The sequence below is a fragment of the Belonocnema kinseyi genome, chromosome 5 (genome assembly GCF_010883055.1).
Source record: "Belonocnema kinseyi isolate 2016_QV_RU_SX_M_011 chromosome 5, B_treatae_v1, whole genome shotgun sequence".
In the NCBI taxonomy this organism is placed as follows: Eukaryota; Metazoa; Arthropoda; class Insecta; order Hymenoptera; family Cynipidae; genus Belonocnema; species Belonocnema kinseyi.
In genome coordinates, this window is record NC_046661.1 from 43964850 (window position 1) to 43982319 (window position 17470).

Sequence of the window (17470 nt, forward strand, 5' to 3'; positions counted from 1 at the left end):
GAGGAATCATTTATCTTCAGAAAAATACTGTTCATTTTTAAGAAAGTGCTTTTTACTTAATATTTTTTCATAATAACTTAAAAAATTTCTAACTTCTTCAAAATTATTGGTTAACATTACTGAATAGTTTTTTCCGATGACTTCATGCAATTTTGGATCAATGAGAGTAATACAAAAAAATGGCATACTTAAAAACTGTTCCGCGGTATGCTGCCGCATAACGCCCGAGTGCGAGCGCGAGGACTCCCTCTACAACCGGCTCTGTAACTCAATGAATTTCAATTTGTCCATATTCTTATTAGATATTTTTCATAGTAAAAAAGTCAAGCTTTCTTTTGAGATTATTTAAAAAAAAATCGTAGATGCCTAAATTGCGAAAAAAGTTAAATAAACAATTGATTTATTGAAAAAATGGTTTAAACAATTTTTTTGTTATAAATAATAAAATAGGGTGAAAGCGTGTAAAAAGAACTTTCCAAAACCCTCATAAAAATTTTAAATCGCGTAATTAGAAAGGAAGTTACAGGCGTTTGAAACTACCCCAGCAGGCATTGGGGTTGAAAATTCAACCCCCCCTCACTTGGGGAGGGTTGGTAATCCTGGTCTATAAGTTTGTGGATTAACTACTGTTGGGTAGGCGAACATATTCCCAGAATTTAGAGACAATCGAAAAACATGACTTTTTGAGTTGGGGCAGTTGAGGAATAATGCCCCATAAGCAAGCCTTCTCGGCCAGCTGACACTTTTCCAAGGATCATTCTGCAAGCCTTATCGGCCAGCGTGTGATCGGTTTTGGACTAACTGGCATTATTAACGACGTGTGAAAAGATCAATTGTCTTCAATATTAGCTCCAGATTTCGACAATGCCTGATGTGAATAAAAATAAAGGTCAAAGCGAAGGAAAGGACAAAAATTTACGGATAGACAAAATAGAGAAGAATTTAACTCAATAGTTCAAGGATTTTCACTGAAATTGAGATCCCCGAAGAGTTAAATTTCCTATTTAATACTCTATTAAACAAAGCACACCAAAGAGAAGAACAAGTTCATAGACTCGTAGTTCACTCTGAAAGCAAAAATACCATTCGACTCCAGGATCAAATTGAGATATTCGCACTTTCGTCAGATAGTAAAACTGACTGCGAGATTATTCTAAGTGATTCGGAACCGGCTATTTACAAAGTAGAGAGTAATATTTTCCGAACTTGTATTGGAGGGTTAACTCTATAAAACTGTTGTTATCTAAGGGTTATTAACATTGAGACGGAGAGAGAAAGATAGTGTAGGATTGTCATTCGGGTAGCAAAGTGTGCACAAACTTTCTGGGTGCAACCTGAAAGGAAAACTGATATTAAATACCCAGCGAGATGAACCAAGAGCTTGAAATAGGCATAAAATTGTATTCTATTACAAATGAGCCTGCAGAGCAACATCCTATAACCTTTTAGAGTTAGAAATTTGCCATGTAAAGGTATATCTTGACGTTACATCGTAACAATAAATTCTTGTGCGATTACGAAGTATAAATATTGTAGATATATAATAGCTAACAGTCGATAGTTATGTCTACATAACATAGTTGCTAGATGAGTTTTTTTCTTTCCCTGCAATAAATAAACCGACAGATATTCCCTTGAAGGCAAAACTCCTCGCAAATATTACTCCCCAATCATTCCGGGGTGGTGATTTCAGGGTACTGAAGTATACTATCCTTAGGTTTTCTAGACAAAGGCGTTTTAAAAAAATCGATATGCACACGGAGGAAAATCCAAACGGTACGCAATTAAACTAAATCTAGCATGATTGATGTAAGTGCTCGCGAAAGTGTCCGCGATAAATAATTCTCAACCCTTCAGCCCTTAACAGCTCAAATGAAAAAACGCTTCGCTTCCACTAAGAAGTACTAGTGGTACTTCGAAGCGATCGTGAATCTTTGTATGCACCAAAAAGAAAGTGTGAGCGATTACTACGATAAGACCTTGGGACTCGTTAGTGGAGCGAAAAATTCGCTAGAGGAACAGTACTCGGGTCCCGGTAATAATACATCCATGATGATGAAGCCAATCATAGATTGTGCTCGTGATGCTTCTATTCGTGGGTTACCAGGGGATATGTCAACATTCGTGGATACTAGGAATCCAGCGGACATACACGGAGCATATGAATTCGCGCTTCATGTCGGGGAGCGGCAAAAATACGCCAAAAGGCAAGAGCTGTATCAGCGTCCACTTATCATATCTCTAGGAAAGACAAGTCTCCTGATAGGGGCAGGAAACCCAGTCCCTATACCAAGCTTATGGAGTGTGTCATCAAATCTAAGCGACAAGAAAACCCTCCAGGGGAAGCTACGCAACCTATTCCTAACATCGAATACCTCCCTTCTATTCCTTGCTCCCCCCCCCCCTCCCTATTCCACATCCAATGCACCTCAATCCTTATGTACAATATCCCTATCCACCCATGTATCCACCTAATTACGGATACTCTTATACCATACTGTACCCATCTCCATTATAGGGAGTAGCTGATAATTTCCAATGTCCTCTGACCTCGTCATCAGCCAAGGCAAGGCAGGCGTCACCAAAATCAACGCATTGAAATTTCCAGAAGACCCATCGTTCAGACGTGACGACAAGTCCAATTCTCAAGGAGCTCTAATAGAATACATCACCGTAGGGCATGATTTTTTTCAGGTTTCTGGTATAACACCTGAAATGGTAGAAACCTACGGGATCGTGTATCTACAGTTACTCAATAACCAAGTGAAATTTAATGTGGTTCCCCATGATTTCCCCATTTCAGTTAAAGGAATAATTGGCCGCCCTTATCTGCACCAGGAACAAGCTCAGCCTTCTTTTAGACATAACTCCCTCGTAGTTATATCAGAACCAATTGTTGACCTTGAATCCAGAAAAGCGCGACAAAGTTTAAAAAAGGAAATTAAACCTTTCTCTCACACAATGAAAATAAAAGTACGGGCAAAACCTTTGGTTACAATCAATCTTATCAAACAAGATCTATTAGAAGGATATCTGACTTGCCTAGATGCTCCTGATGGTGTGTACATTGGAGAAGGTGTAGTTAGAAGAAGCAACGGTGAAGTATATACATATGTCTATAATACTACAGAGAATGACGCATAATTTCTGATGCCATTTCGAAGATTGTAGCGAACAGTTCGAAGAAAAAGTTCTAACAAATCGGGTGGAAAAAGTAATCCAGAGTCTTCAAATGAATCACCTTAATGAATCCAAGAAAAAAGTGATCCTAAGATGGGCAAAAGCTTTCTCGGATATATATCACCTCAATGGAGAAATACTCAGCGTCAATAATAAGGTGCAACATAGGATCTCAACCATCAGTAATAGTGTAATTGCAAGAGCGCAGTTCTGTCATTCTCTGAGAGCTCCGGAGCAGATAGCTATACAAATTGACAAGCAGCTCAAGAGTGGTGAATTAGATTATCTATATATCCATACATTTCTCCAATCGTAATCATCCCTGAGAAAATGGACGCATCAGAGGAATGTTTGTATAGTGTGGTAATCGATTATCGAGCATTGAACGAGGTCATAAGAAACGCATATCTGTTACCAAACATAACTGACTTCCTAGATCAAATTAAGACACTAAGAGGACAGAGCTAAAACAGCGTTTTCAACACTGAAAAGGCACTTCGAATATCAACGAATGCCCATGGGAATAAAGATTGCGCTAGCAACCTTTCAGCATTTAATGGACACTGTCCTTAAGGGAATGTTGGAAACTGAAGCGTTCGTTTACCTTGATGATATAGTTATTCCTCGGCTTGTCTGGATTCTATAGGCGGTTCATAGATAGCTATGCAAAATTAGCTAAGCTATTAGCAAGTCTTCTGAGAAAAGAATCCAAATTTGTGTGGCGACCGGAGCAGGAGAATAATTTCATTAATTTCCGTGACTACCTCTGCTAGGAGCCGATATTAATATATCCCGTTCATACAAAAACATTTAAACTTAAAATCAAAATGCATGAGAGTATGCGGTAGGTGCCGTGCTTACCCAAGAAATAGATAAGGTTGATATGCCGGTAGCATATTTTTCCAAAATACTGACAAGCATCGAACAACGGTACGATATGACTGAGACATAATGTCTCGCATTACTCTATGCAGTACTTAATTTCAGACCGTATATCTACGGACGTGATTTTGTACTAGAGTCTGATCATGAGCCAGTGCATTGGATCACTTATGTTGAAAATTCTGGCCTAAGACTCATTCGTTGTAGAAACCACCTTAAAGACTACCAACACGACTTTGAGTATAAAAAGGGTAAATTTAATAGAGAAGGGAAAAGCGTTGACAAGGAACTCCGTGGGACTTGAAATAGATTTGATTAATGCAGAGGCTATGCAATCATCCGACTTCAACACTTTGACTTCAAATTCCTCTACGGACACAGCGGATTGTGCAAATCACCAAGCGAACGTTACTTCCAGTAACCCCAACCAGGGGAGGAATATGCTTCACTATAGGAACAGTGCCCTCATGCAGGCCATTATCGCGCCTTGTCACTGAAGTCCATGTCAACTAAAAGTAGTGCAAATAATAAAAATGCTTTGAGTCCAGGAACCATAGCACGACCCAAGCTTACAACAGAACGAATAACATGGCAGCAGGCCACGCAATTCTCGCAGAAAAAAGAGGAAACTGTCGTTCCAGAATCAGTTCAAACAAGGTCAAGCATGCGATTAGGAAGCCTATTATACTAGCACATTATAAAAAACCAAACTTGAACCAGTGTAGTATTTCTAGCCGCGATGACTCCGATCCACCAGTCTATCGAAGGGACGACAATTTGCTCCTCATTGTAGAAACCACTTTGGTGCCTTCAGTTGAAATAGATGAACTTAAAAGTGCACTGCCCTGTCTCCTGAACCCTTGGTTTTCTACTCTATGTAGTAAGCCAACGTAGGTATACATAGATGGTGCATGCACTTATAACAGCAAAGGAGAACCAAAAGGAGGTGTGGGAGTTTGGTTCAGACAGGACTATCCTTGAAATATATCAACACCGGCGCATGGTCGCTAAACTAATAACTCGGCTGAAATACAAGCCGCAACCGCTGCTGCCCAAAAATCACTTGAAAATGGAATAACAAGACTAAGCATCTTTACCGACTAAAAGTTCCTCATAGACAGTTAGACCAAATGAGTGCCCACGTGGGAAACTAACGGGTAGAAGACAGCCGAGGGAAAGCGTGTTATCAATCAGACCCAATATAAAGCGCTATGGGAAACCGCAGCACCTTTGGAGATAACTTGGTATCATGTGCCAGGCCATCAGAGTGTAGAGGTTAATTAACCCGCAGATTAGGTGGCACAAGCAGGGAATGATCGACGTAACAAAAACGCTATTATACATGAAACGGGAACTTTTCCAAAAAATAATAGGGAAGAATTGACGGGAGGACCCCTCGGAGATATCGTCAATGTGAACCCGGACTTTACAAGTAGTGAAGACAGTAGTGATGACGAAGTGAATGATGAACAACCTAAGGAAACTTCTCATACATCCACTTTGGGAGCCGCTATACAAAAGTTCATAACTGAATTCGATCAATCTACAACTAACCATCAGTAGTACTTCTGGGATCAGGAAGGTTTGGGCCAACCAAATAGTCCTGACACAGTTCAATTTCAAATCACAGCTGTATCCGAAGGACAGCAATATCAAAACCTCTTATTTTATCTTAAAAATATGGATCCTTGCCCGTTAAAGAGCCTGTCAAATACGAGAAACTCCTGTGATCTGCAAAGTCAAGAAAGGAAATCGGAAGAGTGCAGTATGCTTCAGAGATTTAACTGAAACGATGGGATCCTGCATCATTGGGCAGCAACCGTCCAGTCGGTCATTGTCTCAGACTTCTCTCACGGTTCCTGCTCATGTCGCTCGATCTACCTCAGAACACGCCAAAGATTATACCGCCGCTCCTTCGACTAGTACGAGACTGAATCAGCCCGGAAAAAGGGTTTTAGACATAACCCCTATGGACGGATTTTCGCAAGAATCAAGGGTTCCTGACTTTGCTCCAATTCCAGTTACAACAAGGACGCCCTTAAAAATAGAAATGCCTTACATCGACCCTCCCAGTCCCTCGTCAGAAGAGGAAATCGAACAAACCCAATTAATGGTTCTACCAAACGGGGAGGAGTCAAATGCACAATCTTCGTGCATTCTTTATGAGTAGACTCAGCCGCTCACGTATCGACGCGATCACTATGCTCACTTCCTCGTGGAAGATTGTAAACCATGAAACCCAATTTTTAAACTACTTATTACCATTGACTGTGTTAATCCTCAAGATTTATGGGCAAAAAGGCCTTAACGAGGGAAAATTTTTGTTAATCCGTCCAGTAAGTATAAAGCATACTCGATAGTCGTCAAAAAAAAATCATTGCGATGCTATTGACTGGAGGGAGGTTATACAAGGATTAAGAAACATAAAGAAAGCTTTAAACCAAGATCAGCAAGGAACGTGCCGTATGGCAAATTCGGGAGACTTGCAAGACACTTTACCGCAAAACAAGTTAGCCGAATTGTTAACCGACGTATTCTAGGGTGGTTTACCTACGATAAGGTTGAGCCACGGAAAATTAGAAGTTTCTCCAGAAGATTCTCGTCAACAGCCAATTTCCGAATATCATGATGATCTTCATTGCGGACACAAGGGTGTAACTAAAACTTACCAACGTCTCCGAGAACGACATATGTAGCGAGGAATGAAAAAAGATGTAACCCATTAGATCCAACAAAGTAATAGTTGTCTCGAAAATAAATGAATACGGGCCCGCACATTCGAACCCACGGTTATTACCAATACCCCGTTAGGAGTATTTGGTAGGGTTTCTCTTAATATCGTTGATAAACTAGTAACTGCACCTGAGGGTAATAGGTACATCCTTACATGCAGGATAATTTCTCAAAGTTGTGAATCGCGGTGCCTATTCCAGATTTAAAAATGAACATTGTAGCTCATGCCATTGCTTAGAACTTATTCGCGCAATATGGGGCTCCTCCCTGCATCCCAACGGATCGGACAGGAAGTTTCATTAGAAAAGTTATGAGGAACCTGAAAAAAAATGTGGGGTTAAGAAATTAACAACCTCGAGATATCGGTCCCACACCAACGGATCACTTGAACGCAGCCACGTTGTGTTAACGAATTATATAAACCACTATGCTCAAGAGTATGATAATTGGGATAGGTTATTGCCTTTTGCGTTATTTGCATCAGTCCCATGCATTGTCTTTACTCTTTCTGTTCTCTTACTATCCGAGGGGGGGGGGTATTGTGGTTTAAATAAAGCCAATAGATGGCGCTCCGATCACGTAGGCCTGTCTTTGCGATATTATGCATAGCAAAAACACTAAAATTCATTAAAAACTTGATACTTTTTATTAATATAAAAGGAAAAGCGAGGTTTTCAGTAACAAGTAGAGTAGCTGTAATTGGTAATCCAAAAAAATTCATGAAAATTCACGAAAACATGTAATTTAATATTAGGAAAATTGAAGTTGAAAGTGAGTAGTTTGAAAACAGTTTGGATAGTATTCATAATTTCCTACTGTTTATTTTGCTAATATAATTAATTAATTTTATAAACAATTGTATTCTTTGCCAATTTCAAATATTGATTGATGATATTACTTAACTAATAATAATTGTAATAATAACCAGCTGGAATGCGGCCACGAAGAAGTACGCCAGTGTTAGGATTCTCAAGCATTTGGTGCGCGCTCAAATCGAGCATTTGCACCAAATTACCGACGAGCAAGAAACCCGGCATATACAGCGTAAATCAAATCTTCTAGCAGTAATAGTAAGAGTAGACCATATGGCCAATTTTGTTGACCACTTCACCTATACCCAAGCGTTCAATCAGGCGCTGCACTCCATGGAATAAAGAATAGAAGATTACCTTCGAACAGCTTAACAGCTCCTGGAGGTGATACGAGGGTAGTTCAATAAGCCCTTAGAATGACCAACAGATGGCGCGCGAATGGACAGAGATTTCCAGACAACGAAGACGTCATTGCCTCTGTAAGTGCTTATTTTAGGAACTTCCGAAAACGCACTTTTCTGAAGGATTAAAAAAACTTGAAAAGCGATTGACCAAGTGTATAGAGCTCCAAGGAGATTATGTTGAAAAATAAAAAAAAATTTACCCAAAAAAAATTGTTTTTATACTTCATTCTAAGGACTTATTGAACTACCCTCGTACATCAAGCCCGAGAAGGCCACAATAACCATCTTTTCCATTAATGGAACTCTTTAAGTATTAATGGACATCCTATTGATAGGTAAGGCATACGGCCTTACCATAATGCCTTACCCGTGCATCAACCTCTTCTGGAAAATGTTTCCGGAAAATCCTACATTTTATTATATTTCACGCATGTAGCTTAGAGGATAAGCAACGTACTTACATGCTTTTCGCCCAATAAAAACATGCTAAGTGTAAGAACACTGACGATTATACGCTTTGCCAGACGCTGCTTCCAATCTACGAATGACCACTCAACAATCCGGTAAAATTAAACTTCTACTTAACCCCATCATTGCATCGTTCGAACTATGTAACATCCAAGTATCATACGAACATCTACCATTATGGCTTACGGATTACGGTGGACGCTGTGACTCTTATGAAAAATACTAGCAACTAGCGTGAAATAAACGATTTTCTATGATAAAAATTCACTAATAAGAATTTGTTTATAAAAATTATTTATAATAATTAAGTTAAATATTATTAAAATGAATTATGTTCTATGAATGCATGTGCAATAATTCCGGCTGATAGTGAGTTTCTATCTGTATTTTTTCTTGAGATAAAAATTCACAAAGCTAAAATGGTTAATTTTGTCACTATATTTGTTTACATATTGTTGCTCTTTAAAAAAATTTAAAAACAGCGAACTACAATTCTTTAAAAAATTAATTGCTGAGCATTTAAAAAAAAAACTTTTGAAGCGGTTAAGAAATACGATCTGTGGGCGATTATGAACAGTAAATTCCTATTCCAGACCACTGTGCAGCGCGCCAGCAGTAATTAGAAATGAATATGCGATACCTCTTTATATTCCTTCTTTTCTAATACCTTAAAGTCCGAGCGCGACTTCAAAATGTTTATTAACCATGTTTATTATTAATAAAAATTGACTTACTAATTTCATAAATTAATAAATTAATATATCACCAAGTACCCATTTGCAAATTGTGGAAATAATCAATTGAAGTTAAAATTCCAATAATCGATAAAAATTAATACCAGGAGACTCATTAATTTAACTTGCCAATAATATTAGTTTTGCCATGGATATCGAAATTTTCTAATGTCTAATAGAAAAGAGAGAAATTAAGAATAGTTGTCTAAATTTTAAAATAGAATATGAAATTTTTACTTAAAAATAAAACTGAAATAAAACATAATATCTGTAATGAGGTTTGGCAATTGTAGTCAATCGTTGATGTAATGATTTTAACAAATTTATTTAAGTATTTAACTTTGATTTGACATTGGCATACGTGCTTTTAAAAAAATGATTAGCTGATGCTCAATAAGCATCAGCGTTTTGAAGTCAAGACACATCCTGTACCCTCGATCAGAAGCCAGGTACGCGATTGGAGACGTACGGTTTCTCGTCTTTTCTCGCGCATCCTATCGCGGTTGCAGTCTGAACAGTCAAGTGTTCAAAGTAGGCAATAGTCCGAGTTTTTCAATAAGTCGATAACAAGGTGAAAATAATAAAAGTTTAGTGCGAACGGAAATCGGATTGAATCACAAGTGTAGTGAATCAAACACTAGAAAGTAGAATCACTTAAAGTGTTTTGTTCTCTTCAACACGGAGGAAACGATATCACAAGAATTGCAATAAATAGCGTAATTCCTGCGCTACATATCGTAATTATCACATTATAATAGCGTAAAATCGTGATATCGTACATTGCAATATTTTAGATTATATTATTATTTTATTATATTACAGTGGTGCGCAAAAGTTATTGGCCACATTGTTTTTCTGATCTATTCCTTCAAAGGCGAACTCGAGTAAAAATCCATTGATGCGGGAATTATGTATACTATTTGTACCAAACATTAAGGTAGGTAATAAGTTTTGAAAAAAATTGCATTGTTTTTTTCGATTATATTCCATATTGACGTGTTCAAAAGTATTGGGCCACTATGTTCAGATATCTCTAGAAGCGATGCTATGGTAACAACTTCGATTCCTCGCGTTTGTCAATTGTTTAACCTATCAGATCAAGTCATTCTGAAGTAAAAATTCCGAGACTTAAGACCCATGAGATTCGGGAAGCTGTGTTAAATCTTTCTGAACAAGGGAAGACTTCTCGTGAAATTGCTGCCTCATTGAAAATTGTCAAGAGTACTGTAAATAGATTAATTGAGAAATTCAGTACTACCCAGAGTCTACTGGACCTCCCTCAATCTGGTAGACCACGGAAAACGACAATTCGTGTTGACAAGATCATCAAACGCAAATCAACAATTGATGTTAAGAAGACAGCATCTGAAATTGCCAATGACTTCCGCGATGAAAACCTTACCAACGTGAGTAGGAGCACTGTGGTTCGTCGTTTGAACGATATGGGACTGTTCGGACGCGTTGCTGTTGAGAAACCCTTGATCAGCAAGAAGAATCAGAAGGCCCGATTGGAGTTTGCAAAGAAATACCAACACTGGACTCCGGAGCAGTGGGCTAAAGTACCTTTTTCTGACGAATCGAAGTTCAATCTATTCGGAAGTGATGGTAAGAAGTATGTTCGACGTCCGAAAAATACCAGATACGATTCTCGGTATCAAATTCCAACAGTCAAACACGGAGGTGGATCAGTCATTGTTTGGGGCGCTATGTCTTCGTAAGGAGTAGGTCTACTGCGCAAGATTGAAGGCATCATGGACAAAGTTATGTATCGAGAAATTATTACAGAAAAAATGTTACGATATTCTAGAAGAAAAATTCCAAAAAATTGGATTTGCCAGCAAGATAGCGATCCGAAACATAAGTCGAAGCTGGTTCAGGAATTTTTAAAAGGGTGAAAAGTGAAGCTTCGGGATCATCCAGCTCAATCTTCAGACCTAAATCGGATTGAAAATTTGTGGGACACACTCGGAAGACATGTTGGAACAAAGAAACATTCGAACAAGGATGACTTATGGCGAACTCTTCAGGAAGAATGGAAAAATATACCGAAAGACTAAGTTAAACGCTTAGTTGATTCAATGCCTCGACGATGTGCTGCTGTAATTGCTGCTTAGGTTATGGCTACAAAGTATTAGTCAATAAGCAACGGAATGATAACTTTCTTGTTGATTTTATGAACGTTAACTATTTTATGAACCTATGGGATAAGTGTGGCCCATTATTTTTGAATACTGTCGTTACAAACAATGTGAATGGAATTGTCAACAAACTTCAATAAAAATATGTAAATGTTGTAGAGTTGTAGATCAATAAAATACTGAAATTTTGTATATATTCACTTTTTCTCAACTGCTTTTATTCACCAGATATAGTCAAAAATGTGTTTGGGCTAAAACTTTTGCGCACCACTGTATGTATATACGAGGGTTCATGTAGTGGCCAAGCGATATTAGTACATTATAATATCTTAAAAAGCTCCGGAACCTGCTTGTACGTTATCATATTGCATTTTATTTCAATACAGGGGTTTTGCGATATCATTGTGCGATATCTTTTTCTCCGTGTACTGAGTCGACAAAGGTTGGGGGATAATAAATCATTTACTTATGTCAACTTGATAAATTTAGAATTTATTATGTGGAAATTAAACAATTCCCACGCGGAAGTAAGCCGGGGTTATCCAGTTCTGAGTTATATATTCCAGTAAAGTCTAAATAGTGAAACAATCAAATTTGAGGAGAAGTAGTCGACAGATTGGACGGCACGCGAGTGTGACGCCGGTGAAAACACGAGTGATGTGCGCCAAGGATTCTAAAGGAAGACATCCAGCAAGGTTAGATGTATTATTATATCATATTTGGAGAATTTAATTTAGTTAGGAAGGAGAAATATGTTAAAAGTATTAAAAGCAAATATAATAAATTGTCAACTATTTTCTAATTGAACATATTCATTCAATCATTCGGCACCAAATTTCAATTTCAGGAAAAGCAGCGAGTGTGATACTCCGACCAGAGGAAGTTCACGAATCTACCAAAATATAAAATAAACAAACTAACGTAAAAATAATGTTGTTTTTATCAAAAATGTTTGCAACATAACATAAAAAACTTACAATTATCGAAAATTGTAGAAAACATTCTTTCAACAAATAATTAAAAATTATACGTTTTTTTCTTTATTTTTTCATTATATAAAATTGGAACATTTCTAAAAAATGTAACTCTATAAAAATTAGGTGATTTCAACAATCTTTCTGTTATTGAGGAGCACCGAGAGCGTCAACACCTTAGCTGAGTTTTTGTAATCAAACTTCAAGCGCTTCAATAGCGAAGTGGTTAGAGTGCGCGGTCAAATACACTAGGTGGTTTAGGTTGGATTCGAACGCTCGGCGAGTGTGATTTTCTAAAGCGTTAAAGCCTGCGATTATATGTGTAAGTAAATGTGGGTGCGAATTACGTATTTAATAATGACGAAAAACATAAATTACATAATAATAATTTAAAAAAATAACTCCTTTTAAAAATTATTATTGTTAAAAATTAAATTAAATTACACAGGCTGACAAATTTTAAAGCCAGATATCAGACCTAACATTTCCGAAGGATTTTGAAGCGCTCAATCAGAATCGAAGCTCAACATTTTCTTCTCTACGTCAGGTTTTCAAGATATCCTAACCTAAAAGTGCAAAAAAACGCGTTTTTAGCTGTTTTTGAGGTTATGTAACGGCACAAGAAAAATGTATACCACAAAAGATAATGTGGAATTTGAAAGTACTAATCTTCCCCTTTATAACCTACTTGCATTTATTAGGATATCTTTATTTTTCACCAAAATATTTTCTATTGTCGGTTTCAGCTTTGTGTTATAACCCCTAGATGATCCAATATGGCGGCCACAATTTAGGGCTTTAAAACAGAACAAAGGATCCCGCACAAAATACCGACAAAAAAGCGTGCAGTCGTTTGGAACCAAACTTCGCACTTTGATAAAACAAAAAAAGACAGACTGCGCGGAATGCTACTGCGCACTCTGTGTGCATTCTAATGTTCACATTCGCTATATGTACGCACTGTTCTGCGGCGCAGACAGTCTTCGGTCCCTAGCTGGTTCACTGAGCTGGTGACGCTTTTATGACGTGTTATGCGTAGGTGATGAAATTCGTTTTTTGCTACAAATCTTTCCGTGTTAGATATCACGTTTGAGTGGCGGGCGAACGGTTGGATGCGTAGGCAATAAAATTCGTTTTGTATTTGAAATCTGTCTATCCGTTACATTTCGTTTCGATCGTGATTTTTGTATATAGTGAGTTTTAGAATTTCCACGTTTCTGTTCATTATAAGAAAAAAAATGAGTTCAAGAACTCCTTGCGCTAAGAAACTTAATACGTTTTGTCACGTTTGTGGAAAGTATGAAACGGAGAAATACCTTCGATCAAATAATGTTTCGATAAAAGCGTCATCCTTCAACTGTTATGGGACTCCAATGAAAAATTTGAATAAACCGTGGTTATCAACCTCAAATTGTCATGCTTGTAGATTAAATTTGTCAAATTGGGAAGATGAAAGTACCAAGATGCAGACTACTATAAAACCACCTGTTTGGCGTGAGCCCAACGATCATGATACTGATTGTTACTTTTGCTTATGCAAAACAGGAAGTTTTTCTAAAAAGCATTTGGAGAAGATCGTTCTCCTTGATGTAAAAAGTGTTACACGAGCCAAGATTGTTATTAGAAATCACTCTAAAAACAAAATTGACCGATCAACTCACGAATCAATGGATACTGACGATCCTAATGCAACTAAAGATTCTTTTTGGGAAGAATCAGATTATTTAAGTCCTAACTTTTTTGACCAAGACGGATTAGAGGATTTTATACGTGACCTTGATCTTCAAAAAGATAAAGCTGAGCTTTGCGCTTCAAGATTCGAAGAGAGGAAACTATTGTTACCTGGCACTAGAGTAACTGTTTACAGTAATAGACAAGAAAAGTTTATCAAGTACTTTTAAATGGACAGTAGGATTGTGTATTGTAATGATATCGAAGGACTCATTAATTTATATAAAGTAAACTTATATACGCCAGAGGATTCGCGTCTTTTCAAAGATGTTGTACAGAAATTTTTAGAGAGCAATCGAGATGCAAAGTTTAGAACTATTGTATCTAGTATGTTAAAGAATTTTTAAAGATTAGGTTGTTTGATGAGTATGAAATTAAATTTTCTCAAATCTCATTTGGATTATTTCCCAGAAAATGTTGGAGCATTTAGTGAAGAAATGGGCGAACGCTTTTATCTAGACTTTCCCCCAAAAGAGCAGCATTATAAAGGTCGATGCAATGTAAGAATGATGGCCGACTATTGCTGGTCTTTGTAAAGAAAGGATAATGACCCTACTAGTCATAAATGAAAGTATCTTTAACGATCGTTTGAAATGAAGCGCGAACGTTTCCATAAGAGAACAAGCAATTAGTTTCACCTTCATTGGAGATACAATCGTAAGTCTTGCCTTAACGGGCTGGGCAATCGAAAGACTTGCCTTGACTGGCTGGATAATTCAAAGTCTTGCCTTAATTGACTGGGCGATTCAAAGTCTTGCCTTGACTGGCTGGGCGATACAAATTCTTGCCTTTTTTAGCTGGGAAAATCAAAGTCTTTGCTTGATTGAATGGGCAATCTAAAGTCTTCCCTTGATTGGCTGGAAAATATTAGGTACTTCCTTGCGTAGCTAGACAATCCCAAGTCTTGCCTTAACTGAATAGGCAATCGTAAGTCTTGCCTTGCCTGGCTGGACGATACAAAGTCTTGCCTTTATTGGCTGGGCAATTCAAAGTCTGTCCTTCATTGGCTGGACAATTTAAAGTCTTTCCTTCATTGGCTGAGCAACTTATAGTCTTGCCTTAATTGGCTGGAAAATATTAAGCACTTCCTTGCGTAGCTGGACAATCCCAAGTCTTGCCTTAACTGAATGCGCAATCGTAAGTATTTCCTTGATTAGCTGGGCTATCTAAACTCTTGCCTCAATTGACTGATAAATATTAAGTACTTCCTTTTCTAGCTGGACAATCCCAAGTCTTGCCATAATTGGCTGGGCAATCTATAGTCTTGCCTTAATTGGCTAGAAAATATTAAGTACTTTCTTGCTTAGCTGGACAATCCCAAGTACAGCCTAAAGTGGCTAGAAAATATTGAGTCTTGCCTTGGTAAGCTGGATAATCCTAAGTAAATTTACAATATTAAATGAATCATAATAGTAAAATTTTTTTTAAAGCCCTAACTGTTTTCCATATTCGTTCATCTAGGAGTTATAACAAAAAAACTAAGCCAATCGAAAAGGAACCCCCAAATACACCTCAGATAAAATTTTTAAGGGACAATGGCATACCATCTCGGCGTTAATGGGTTAATACGCTAAATTGAAAAATTTCATTTCAAGGTTGGCCCACTTGTAACGTGGAATTCACTTATTTCACGAAATGCAAAGGACTAAATTCGCTGATCTAAGGGTTAGGTGGGTTAGCCCGCTTACGATTTGGTAGGGGTGATTTTTGGGTTTAGGTGGATTAGCAGGTAGGTGGGTTAATCCACTTGTAGCATGGAATTTCATTATTCCAAGAAAAATATGCGACTAAACTTATTGTTCCAAGAGTCAGGTGGGTTAGCATGCTTGCGGCTTGTTAGGGGTGGTTTCTACCCCTAGGAAACGGCTTCCGTAGAAATGAAAAGACACGGGTTAAATATTTTTTATTGTTTTATCAATGTGCAAAGTTTGGTTCCAAACGACTGTACGCTTTTTTGTTGGTATTTCGTGCAGGATACTTTGTTCTTTTTTAAATCCCTAAATTGTGGCCGCCCTATTGGATCTTCTAGGGGCTATAACAAAAAACTGACACGCGCAATAGTAAAGGCATCCTCGAAAACCTCTGAGATAATATTATGAAGAAAAAATATCGTGCCGTCAGCAATAGAGAATGCGTTGTACAAATCTGAACACCTCAGCGTTAATGGGTTAAAACGCTAAAATAAAAAATTTCAAATTACAATATTTTGGTGAAAAATGAAGATATCCTGAAAAATCTAAGTGGGTTTGAAAGGGGAAGAGTAATACTTTCAAATTCCATGTTAGCTTTGTGGTAGGCATTTTTCTTGTACATGTGCATAACCTCAGAAACAGATAAAAAGTTTTTGCATATTTAGATTAGGATATCTTGAAAACCTGACGTACAGGAGCAATTTTGTGTTCGGATTCGGATTCAGCGCGTCAAAATCCTTCGGAAATGTTAGGTATGCTTTCTGGATTTTGACTTTTGTTAAATTTTGTCGGCCTGTGTTATTTAATGTAATTAAATTGTGGAAATTTTTAAATTGTATATATTTTTTACATTCTCACGAGAGCAGGTATTAGATTTGAGTAAAATTTGACCCCTCGCCCGGCAGTTTTTATCAAATGTCCATATTTGAAAACCCCCTAAATCCGAAAAACAGATTTTTCGATTACGTCTGTCTGTATGTCTGTACGTATAAAAGTATGTATGAATGTATGTATATGTGTTTCCACAATAACTTTTGAAAAAATTCATCTATTAAATTGGCCTTTAGTTCACTCTTGTAGTGTCCTAAACTAACGGTCAAGTTCGTTAGCCAGCGATTTTGGATAAAAACGCAAAAAGTAGGTACATTTTGAATATTATTGTGACCACTTTTTTTTTTAATTCAGAAATTCTCGGTACGTTTATTCATAGTATTTAAAAATTCTTAAAATTTGTGTTAATGACTTTTTTTTATCAAACTCAAGATTACTAGATTTATAGAATTTACAAAATTAAAAAACAAAGGAAATGAACATCTTAAGCGAAATAACGGACGATCTGAAAACAAGTCAAGAGAAGAAAAATATTGCTTTTTAAATGTCCTACAATATTATTATAAAAAGTTTTTAAATTTTTCGGAAAAATAAAAAATTGATATTTCGACAGCATACAAGTAGAGTAAGATCACTGTGAGAAATTTAAAGTGGGGGATATCAGCCATGACAGATACTATGGAAAATTTGGAGTGGGGGAATCCGCCATGATATGTACTATGGAGAATTTTGAGTGGGGAATCTGCCATGACAAATTTTATGTGAAATATTGAGTGAGGAAATATAGGTACCTGAGAAACGTCGTAAAAAATACATCTAGACTTTTAATTCTATTCTATGAATAAGCTGAACTCGATGATTTTAAACAAACTATTGAACATGAGAGAAGAGA